The 11424-nt window shown below is 39.8% G+C and overlaps 1 pseudogene across 1 annotated transcript; it reads right to left on the reverse strand.

The window, feature by feature from the left end:
• LOC108637674 lies at positions 2836 to 10389 on the reverse strand (annotated as a pseudogene). Its single transcript, XR_001919231.1, has one exon. The product of XR_001919231.1 is annotated as an interferon-induced very large GTPase 1-like (transcript).

Below are 11424 nucleotides of genomic sequence, written 5' to 3' on the forward strand. Positions count from 1 at the left end.
ATGTTTCCATCTACCCTCATTCCCAACTTATGTCTAGCCATTTTGTAGGGAACTCTTGACACCGTCTCAGAATTGCATTTAGTAATCATTCTACTTAAATGCCTGAGGCACTGGTAAAAAAATTATTTGTTTATACACAAGAATTTTGCCTGAAAATAAAAATCAATTTTAATGCTTGCTAGTTAAAATTTTTAATGGACTTACTGAACAAATATGAAAAGCATTGAACAAATGTTAACATTGCACAGTTATCAAGGATGCAGTGATGTCAGGTGCTATATTGTGCATGGGTTCTGTTTTATCACTATTTCAACTTTATCCTATTCAGAGGCTCCTCCAACTCTCAGTGAGACTATTTTTAAAGAACAAAAGGAAAATCCATCTATTCAAGAACATCTGATTTCTATGCAGTTTTTCTGTTTCATGATTTTTTTGGAGACATGGTCATTTTACCTGAAAGTGAAGAGTATGCTTGGGGCACAAAGATAGCAGAGTGAGCACTCCTGTCTCCCAGCTCTGAAGATCCAAGTCCTTTGATTTTTTTTCTTTGTACTGTATGTTTTTATACAGGCTGTGGAGCGGTAGAGAGTGTACTCTCAAAGGGAAGCCAATGAATGGCCCTATGTCAGACATGAGTGACTTTTTCCTTTGCGTCAGGATTCCTTCAGATCATCAGCTTTGAGAACCTAGCATAAGTCATTGTTTCAGAAGGTATAGGTTTGCAGAGTGGAGATTTCCTCCCCTCTCAGGTCCTTGGTTGGCTTTAAAATGTTCTTCATTTTTATTTCTGATCATGACTCTATGGCTCAAATAATGTGAAAATTCCCAAAGGTGCTTTATTGGAGATAAGCATTTTCTTACAGTTTAATACACAGGAACATTTCTTATTGAATTATCACTATGGTTTAGTGACTAAGACATGTCCGACTCTTGTGACCCCATGGACTAGCTAGCCAGGCCACTCTGCCCATGGGATTCTCCAGGCAAGAATACTGGAGTGGGTTGCCATTTCCTTCTCCAGGGCATCTTCCTGACACTGGAATCAAACCCTGGTCTCCAGCATTGCAGGCAGACTCTTTACCGATTGAGCTACAAGGGAAGCCCTAACCTGGTTCACAGCCTTGATTAAAATGGCCCTTTTTCCCTGGTCATGAATCTTGTTCCATAAATGGGTCCTTCTCAGACTTGTACAGAGCTCTAGGCTTTGAATACCTCAACTCCTGTGATTTTTTTTCTTTACCTTTTTAAAAAAAACATGCACAGGTAAGTTCCAAAGTGCCAGGAAGAAGAGAAAATGGTTAAATTAGAAAAAGTTATTTAAGACTGAGCGAGTGAACTGAACTGAACTGAACTGATGACATAAATACCAAGTACTTTCATCTTCAAGACATCAATAAGGCTTTACAGAAACTACTCACTTCTGCATATAAGATGGGTTCCAATAGCTGGATAAGAAGCCAGAAACCCATGATATTTCTCAGTACCAACTGCCTTTCAAAGGTGATTTGGTCATTCAATAACTTTACAATGAGCTAAAGACACTAATATACACCACTAACTGTAACTTGAGTTTTTTTTCTGTTACTGCTATTATACTAGTTTTTAGGCTGCATTAAAAGCAGTAAAATACATTAGAGAATATTACATAATTTATATCTTAAAAAAAGAGTTTATATTGCTTTTTTTCTATTCAAGTACAGTTGGTTTACAATGTTGTGCCAATCTCTGCTGTACAGCAAAGTGAGGCAGTTTTACACATATAGACATTCTTTGTAAAATATTCTTTTCCTTTATGGTTTGTCCCAGGAGACTATACAGTTCCCTGTGCTATACAGGAGGACCTTGCTCTTCATCCATTCTAAAAGCAATAGTTTGCATATATCAACTTCAAATTCTTAGTCCATTCCTCTCCTTCTGCCCTCTTCCCCCTTGGCAACCACAAGTCTAATCTCTGTGTCTATGAGTCTGTTTGGTAGATAGGTTTGTTTGTTCCATATTTTAGACTGCACATGTATGTTATGTCATATTTGTCTTTCTCTTTCTGACTTACTTTACTTAGTATGGTAATCTATAGTTGTATCCAATGTTGCTACAAATGGCATTATTTTATTCTTTGAAATGAAAGTTTAAGTACAAAATGAATTAACATAATGTGTTGAGTTTTGTGAATTAAGGCCTTGTCAATTATGATATATTACAGCACCTTGTAAAATGTCTATCTTCTTGGAAAGGTACTTGCATTAAAGGGAACAACAGAAAAGGTATGTCCCAAGCAAAGTCTTGAGGCTGAGTGTAAATTGCAGACAATGAAAAATAATGGATGGTAAATTAGATAAGACTAAAAAAGATAACATACAAAAAAAAAAAATGCACAGGCAAGTGCCGAAGTGCCCAGGAAGAAGAGAAAATGGTTAAATTAGAAAAAGCTATTTAAGTTCTATTTTTCATATTTGTTTAATATTGTTTCTTGAATTGATGCAGGCTCTATCCTGGCCAAGTTTCTGCTTTTTTTTTTTAATTCCCATAATAGAATAGGTCTAAATGGCATTATATTTGGGAATTGGAAATCTTGAATTTCCTATGAATGTTTTTGCATTCAAGCATTAATAACTCTTCCGCACAATTTCATAGAGTGAAAAAATGCACTTAGAAATGAAAAGAATTTGTAACTTTCAGTGAATAGCTATATATTGATAAAAATATTTGTATAGTTATTCTGTAGATTTTGTAGCCATCTACAATGGTTTTAATTTCCCTTTATGAAAATGACTTTCTTGAAGCTTTATATAACATTATATATTTAAAAATAAAAACATTCAGATAATAATATAAATATGCAGTTGGTATATTAAATGCACTTTATTCAATTTTATCATGTACTCATATAATCAGCTGTTTTTAAAGAAGAAGGAATTGAGGAAAAGAAAAATAAGGTTCCTACTCAAGAAATATTCAACTCTTACTATGATTGATTTAGTTTTAGATGTTTCATTTGAAAAAAATTGATATAAGGAAAGTTTTCATTCTGAGTGGGTGGTATTTTAAGCTTGTTCTGGTAAAGTGCCTTCTTTGTTTAGATACTGGAACCCTTATCTGGTCATTGAGTGTTAATGTTTTTTCAAGTCATCAAGCACATCCTGCTTTGTGATTTTCTTCCAGGCATCAGGAATTTCACCTTTATTGATAAATCTTTGGTGATATTTTTCTTCTAGCTTTGATCTGAAGTGACAGACAAACCATTTCCAGTATGGCTGGGTGGATGTGTCTGGGGTGATGCTCCATGTGGCATATTCCCCCCCTGCTTCTCTATAGGTCTTATACGGGATTCTCCTGCCATCATTCAAAATGAAACGATCATCACTTGATACTGAGCTAGTACAGAAATCAATGGAAAAATGGTCTGTTTGATGCCACCTCCTTCCACTGAGAGCCTTTGAACGGTGGAAGGGAACACTGTGGTCTCCATCATGGGTAGGGATTGTATTTGTACAAATTGCTTTACAGAAGGGGCACTGTTTCCAGCAGCCACAGAGATGTTCAGAGAGCATTTTCTGGATTTCAGGAATCATTTCTTCTACAAGTTTAGACAAGCAGTTCTGTTCTACCTTCTTCATTTCAGGATCCAAAGCTTTACTCATGGCCTCTTTGAGAAACTCAATATCTTTTATCTCCTGGTGTTCAATGCTTATCAAGTCTTTTCGTGGAAAGATCAAGGTACTTCCCAGGTGATCACAGAACAAATCTAACCACCCAGACGCTGTGCTGCTTTTATCTTTAGCTCTTGCTGTAGATGTCTGTATAGCTGAGAGGATGGCATTCTTGATGTCATCTAAACTCATTTGTAGAAAAGTCTTTATTTTTTCACTTCCTGTGTCAGAAAAATATCTTTTAACATTGTTTTCAATGTAATTCTTAAAAAATGATTCTGGATTATGAAGGTACTGCCAGTAGTTATCAAAATTTTCCTCTTCTGCCAGAGAGATGAGAATGTGTTTCTCCAGGTTAGCTCTGTTTTCATTGAATGCCCGGCAGGTGGTTCGAATGTCCCCAGCAATTTTGAGGGCCATGTTTTTCCTTATGGTGCTAGAGACAGCAGGTGTGAGTTTCTTCCACAGAAAGTCAACAAATGTTTTAATTGAAGATGCTCCTTGACAAGAGATCTTAAAGCTCATGAAGAAATCATCTTTCTTGCTTTGCAGATAGTTTACAGGATCATTTGCCCTCTTGAATGCCTTGTGCATCTCCTTAAACTTCCATGATGCTCTTTGGAATAAACACAATGATAAGTCTATTTCATATTTTTTTGTAAATCTGTATCTTTTCTGAGTGGGTGCAGACTTCACCTCCTCTTCTATTATTCTCAGGATTTCATAGAAATAAGTTGAATTGTAATCATGCTTTTGCTGAGATATTTTGTTAACAGTTTCATTAACTTTTGAAATAATGCAGTCAGTAGTCATCTTTATGGAGTGTTTATCTTGGGGCTCTATTGTCATTGTAAAGAGTTCCCAATATTTCCTGTTCAACTTAACATGTTTGTCATAGTTGATTTCAAACTTTTCTCCAGAATAGTTCATCAGTATGCTTGCTATGTCTTTTTCCTTTTTGAAATATTCCAAAAGGATGTTTTCAGAATCCATTTCAATTTTAGGTTCTACAGCTGGAGGGAGACTTGAGGACACGTCATAGACCCATTTTTCCCAAAGTGGGTTGAATTTCTCATGGAGCTCTTCCTCGCTCAATTCAGTGCCATTTGGAAATAAAGCCAAATTCTGACTTTTTTCCAATAATTCCTTTTCATAACCTGACTTTTTGTTATCCAGGTTTTCTTGATTTTTTTTAAAACTAATAAGTTCTTCGGCTTTTCTTTGGACATCTAAAATTAGTGCCTCTTTAAGGGTTATGAGTTTATCTTCAAAATTTCCTTTCCACTGAACCAGCACTTCACTATCTGGGTCTTCATTAAAATATTTTTCAAATCCTTGCTTGATGGGTTCATATATCTCTGTAACTTGAGCCTCCAGGGTATATGTTTCAAGTGTCTGGATTTTTCCATTCTGAATCTGGTTGATGAGCTGGTCCTGTAATCTCTGCACATAACTCCTCAGCTCCCATGTCCAGGAGTTATACATGGTTTCCAGTTTGCTCTTGGCCATGACTTCTAGAGTGTTCCTGAAGCTGAAGATAAAGTTCTCATTCAGTAGGGCTCTCCACAAATCTTGAACTCGGAATTTTACATCTGATATCTTCATGATACTTCCCCTAGATTCCTGTTGGGCAGTCACAAGAATTCTGCTTTTGAGTTCCTGAACGTTGTGGCTGTAGCGAGGATTGGGAGGGGCCATTGGGGGATTGCCATCCCAGAGGTGAGCAAAGTAGTAGACGTGGGTATTGACGTCAAACTTAATGACATCACTAAAGCAGGTTACATCGGAGCACTGCTCTTCTTCAGCTGCTGTTGCTGCCATCTTGTCCAATCTCTGCTCTAGCTGCCTTCTTCCATCCATAATATCATCTTTAGCTGTAACTTCCCCCACATTCTGATGGACAAAGAGGCAACTGGGAGAGATTTTTACTTGTTTCATTCTCAGAAAAGCTTGGACAACTATTTGTAGAATATCTTGCATTTCTGATGGATTTTCCCCCATAATATTGATCAGAGTCAAGTTTCCAAGTCCAATGACAAAGGTTGCCAACTCATTGTCATGATTCTGGGACTTGTTGCTGAGTTCTGGGGCTCGAAGTCCCTCTGTGTCCACAACAAGCACAAAGTCAAAGCCTAGTTCATCTGTGAATGTCTCCTCCACTTTCAGAAGCTGCATGTAGGCCCCCCGGGTACACCTCCCAGCACTGACAGTGAACTGCAGCCCAAAAAGGGCATTCAGCAGGGTGGACTTCCCTGAACTCTGCAGGCCAAGGACAGAGAGAACAAAGAGCCGCTTGTTTCCAAGTTGCTCAGTAAGCTGGTCAAAAACAGCTGCCATCCACCTCAAGGGCACATATGAAACATCCCCATCCATCAGCTCAATGGGAACACCAGATATCATCAGATCTGCAGCAATGATGGGAAGGGAGAGAAATAGGGTATCTTTCCTGGGTGAAGCTTCTTCCAGAGCTTCATAGATCTGGCCCGCTTCTCTGAGAATGTGCTCAATTCCTAAGGTACAGTCATTAATCTCTCTGGAAATAGCTTCTATCTCTTTTTGCCAATCTTTCAGAGAGATACTCTTTGGGGCATCTTGTTTTTCTTTTTGAACCAATGCCTTTTTCTTCTCATTTAGATTTTTCAAGTGTCCTGCAGTCAGGTTGTCCAAAGCTACATTCAGCCACTGGAGGAAGTAGAGTTTGGTGTGAGTTTCTGAATGATTGTGGAGAATTTCAAGGACAGAACGCATTAAAGCATTGAGAGGAAAGGCTTTTCTCAACTGTTTCTGTCTTATCATTTGTTTTTCTGCCTCAGTCTCACTTTTGTGTTGTTCAATGCTGCGATTCCCCTTTTCTCTGAGATGATAGAGTTCTTTGTCCTTTTTACACCAAAATTGCCACAGTTTTCCCTGAAGAGGTAGTAAGTGTTCCTTGACCTGAGGTATTTCCATTTCTCTCAATAGGGTCATTAGATTCTCTGCCTTTTCTTTGGCTTCCTTGCAATCTCTCTGGTCTTCATCAATAAACATTCCTTGCTTGCGAGCAACGTAGGCACAGTTCTCCAAGCTGAGTGCAGTGTTAGAGAGCTTCAGCAAACGTTTGATTGTAGTTGTGAGCTCCCCAATTAATTCTGCCTCATTTCTGTTCCTGATCCCAATTTTCACTCTTGAGTCAGATTTATTGACTGCGACTTTTCCTTTATCATCAAGCAAAAGGATTAAAGGTTTTGATGACTGACACATGTCACAGACTATTTTTCGGTTTCCTTTATTGTCATCAGAAGTTGACATGAGCACCACAATTATGGAAGAGACTTCCTGCAAAAAGGCGAGTTGCTTCTCATGTTCCTTTGCATCTCCATGAAGATTGGTAAAGGTCAAGCAGTTGTCAAATCTGTCCTGCTCTTCCCCCCCAGGACAGAACCAGGTGACTTCCACCACTCCTCCCATCAAGAGACAGTCTCTGCTGCTGCCTTTGCAATGTCGGTGAAAAAAGACATCATGTTTGCGTTCACTGAGAAGACTGTTCATGATCTGCGATTTGGAAGCAGAGAAGCCCGTTCCAACTCTAATAAAGGACACAATGGGGGCAGAGAAACAACATATCTGTTGATTCTTGTAATTGTCCTTCTCTGTTAGTGATTTCCCTACTTGCTGCCAGCTCCTTCGAATTTGTCTGAGAGACCAGAGAGAGAATTCAATTTGAGCATTGCAAGGATTAGGTATGAGAAGGGGGAGGGCAAACTGACAAATGGAAAGTTTGTCCAAAATATACTGTCTGGCAAAATCATCTGCACAGTGAAGAATTGCCATCTGAATATCCATAGGGTGAACATAGGGTCTGACATTAGTGGCTGTTGAAGTCTTAGTAGGATGAGCACTTTCTTCGGGTAGATCTTCATATGGATCAAAAGCGTCCTTTTCTTGATTTGAGGTGCTTGAATAGACTTGGTTCTCTGTGTATTCTTCATGTTTGATGATCAGGTATCTCAGCCCATAATCCAGCATCAATAGCTTCTGTAGGAAGTAGAAGGGAAGTTCTCTTTCAGAGCAGGGCTGGGTGTTGTACACAGAAGTCTTGTGGATCAGTTGTAAGTTAGCTCTGCTCATTTTTCTTGGGTAGTAATGTTCTAGGCCTAGACGCTGGAGTAAGTCTTGGAAGGCTCCATTTTCTATGACTTCCTCCTTTTTCTTTTCATTATCATGTGGTTCATGGCGCTCTTTCTTTTCATGGAAGACACTTTGCAATTCTTTTATCACCTCCTCCACTTTCAATGAGGAGACAGTAGCCTCATAATTCCCATCAATGAGCAGTCTCAAGTCTTTTTCTAGTTTTTCCCAATCATGATCTCCAGGTTTGGTGAGGACATATACAACTTCTTTAGTCAAAGATTGTCCCATGTGATGTTTGATCAATGCCAAGCGTTGTGTCTTCTCCTCCGGAGAAACAGCTTTGATGCCCACTGTTGCTGTCAGACCTGTGAGCACCAGGAATGCCTGAGCCCTGTAGCTGCAAATATTTTTGAGCTCTTGGTATTTATTTTGCGCAGTTTGCATTTTGTCCAATAGGAAGTGTAACTCATCATGCCCCAGGAGATGCTGAAATATATTGTCAACCACATGATATCCTGCACCAGATGCTATCAAAAGTAGCAAGACGTGTGTGTCTGGCTTCCCTGTTTCTTGGAGGTGTTTCAAGAAGCACCCAAGAGACAAGCTGACCTCATAAGTCAGCTTTCTTTGAGCTTCCTCCACCAACTCTGTGGATTCAGAGTTGGCCTTTACTTCCCTAAGGTCATTCTGTGCTTTCTTAAATATTTCAATTAATTCAGATAATTGGGTGATAAGGACATTGTCTTCCTTTGGTTCTGACTGAAATACCCACTGCATAATGGATTGAGCCTGAGGAAAGTTTGTTACTGTATAAATGTGAGGATCCAAGAGACTACTCAACTGAGATTTAATAAATTTAGTTTCATAAATGGACATGTTTTTGCAACAGTTGACAGTGTTTACCAGAAAATTCTGCAGACCCCAGTGTTTGAGGCATATATTAGTCCAAATGGTATAACTTTCAGTTATTTGACTCAATCTTTGCATGAAATTTATCAGCCTTTTGAGCTGTTCTTCAGGATCAAAAACATCCCAGGATTTCACATCCTCTAGGAAAATTCTAGCCTCCTTCTCAACATTCAAGAATTCTTCTCCCTCGTGGTTCTGGGCAGTGAGTTCTGTCAGAACAGTATAGTTGTGTCTCAGGCAGTTAGCTACTTTACTAGCGTCCTTAAAATCGTCTTTGTGGCCATAGAGGACAATGTCCCAAACAGGTACCAGCTGAAGACCACGGTCAATGAGATACCAGGTTTGATTATTGGCAACTAGACCAGCTTTCCAGTCAAAAAAGTCATTTGCTTCTGGTGGGCCACCTGTCTGGGCCACAGATATTTTGACTTCGGTGTGGAGATTTTGGAAGTTTGTTCTCTGAGAGGCTTTTGTCAAATGAGAGTCTGAAATATCCAGATCTGTACCAATGTTCACTCCAAAGCCACTGTATCTGCCCCTTATGTAAATATCCAGGGCCTCTGCTGCTTGCTGTTTCACTTCTGCCAGCTGCTCTTTTTGGAAACCCTCTGAAATGGCTTTCCACCAGTAGATTCCCCCGAGGTGCAGAGGGCCCTGATCAGCATGAGACCCAAACCTCTGGAAGAAGGCTTCAGTCCTATGCCTCAGCAAGAGTAGTTTGTCTGGGTCTTCTGACTGACCCAAAAGGTCTTCAATGTGTTTTAAATCCTGGAGAGCAGCCCTGGAAAGTTGGAGCTGGTCAATGGGAAAGATGCAGGAGGCCAGTGGGATATAGATGAGCTTGGTTGAGCAGAAATAGGAGTGTTTAGAATGTGACTGTTGTATTTTCTTGGATTCTGAATGCATGCTCTGATCCATACCAGCTTCCAGGCTAATTCCCCAACCTCCACCCTTTGCTAAGGCAGTTATATTGAAGCCCAGCTTCTCTACAGTCTGAGTGAACATGGATTCTTCTTGAGAAGATGTAAATTCCTTTGTTTCCATCCGTGTACCGTGCTCAGGGCCACGGAGTACAAACTCCTTGGGGACACAGAGTAGCTCCTCTTTCTTCTCTAGGAGACACCTTTGGTCACTGGTTTTGTAAATTCCCTGTAGGGCTAGTCCTCCGGATGCATGTCTCACCAGTTCTCTATCTGGGAGACTTTTCCTGTGAGAAAGTGCCCCCTCCATGACCTTGATTTGTCTCTGCATATCTTCCATGACTTCTTCTGGGGTCTTTTCAGGAGATGGCCAGAACTCTTCAGGGATCTCCATTGTTTGCCTCAGCTCTGCTTCCTTTTCCCCCACTGCCTCTTCTTGTTGTTGCCTCTGTTCTGACAGCCTTTCTCTTTGTTCCTGCGGTGCCTGTTCTGCCTCCTTCTGCCTTTTCTCTAATGATTCCACCCAAGACTCCTGTAACTCTGAAAGAGTATTTGAACGTGACAGGTTAAGCTTTTTCTCCAGGGCCCTTTTCTTCCAGGAATGTTGCACCTGGCATTTGTTTCTGGAGGTCTTTTTCTTCTAGGTGTTGTAATGTATGGGCAGAAGTCACACCCAGGTGTTCCTACAGCTTTGACAACTAGTACTCAACTGCCAGTGCTACTTCTCTGAGCATCTCTTGGAGGTCTTGCCTATTTTTGCCTCTGAGCAGGACTTCATTGGACATAGACTCTGCTGTGGCCATGGCTGTAGGAAGAAAAGACACTCAGTTAGCCTGCGGTATGTTAATAGGCAGAATTCTGTGATTAATTTGCATAAATCTGTTGCTTTTGTATACACTAATAATGAACTATCAGAAAAAAAAATTTCAGGGAACAATCCCATTTATGATCAGGCTAAAAAGAATGAAATACCACGGGATAAACTTAACGATGGATGTGCAAGACCTATATTCTCAAAAGTATAAACACTGATGAGGGGAGTTGAAAATGATAAAAAGGAATGGAAAGATATCCTGTGTTCCTTGATTAGAAGGATTAATGTTGTTAAAAACGGCCATATTATCCAAAGCAATCTATAGATTTAATGTAATGACTAACAAAATACCCAGGACACTTTTACAAAAGTAGGACAAAATGATTCTAAAAAATTTTTTCGGAACCACGAAAGACTCAATTGCCAAATCTGACTGGAGAAAAAAAATAGCTGGATGTATCACGTTTCCTATTCAGACTATACTCTAAAGCTACATTAATCAAAAGAGCATGATATTGGCATAAAAGCAAACACATAGATCAATGGAAAAGAGTAGAGAGCCCAGAAGTAAACTTGCACACTTATGGTCAATAGTCTATTACAAAAGAGGTGGGAAAACAATGGGAAAAAAGATAATTCCAATAGGTGGTGGTGGGAAAATTGGATAGCTACATTAAAGGAATATTAGGAAAAAAATAGCAAACAATAAATATATGTTTCTCCAAGGAAGACATACAGATGACCAGCAGGCAAATGAAAAGTCACTCAACAGTGTTGATTGTTCAGTTCAGTTCAGTTCAGTTCATTCGCTCAGACGTGTCTGACTCTTTGCGACCTCATGAATTGCAGCATGCCAGGCACCCCTATCCATAACCAGCTCCCAGAGTTCACTCAAACTCATGTCTATAGAGTCAGTGATGCCGTCCAACCATCTCATCCTCTGTCGCTCCCTTCTCCTCCTGACCCCAATTCCTCCCAGCATCAGGGTCTTTTCCAATGAGTCAACTCTTTGCATGAGGTGGCC

Source organism: Capra hircus, chromosome 15 (assembly GCF_001704415.2).
Source record: "Capra hircus breed San Clemente chromosome 15, ASM170441v1, whole genome shotgun sequence".
Lineage (NCBI taxonomy): Eukaryota > Metazoa > Chordata > Mammalia > Artiodactyla > Bovidae > Capra > Capra hircus.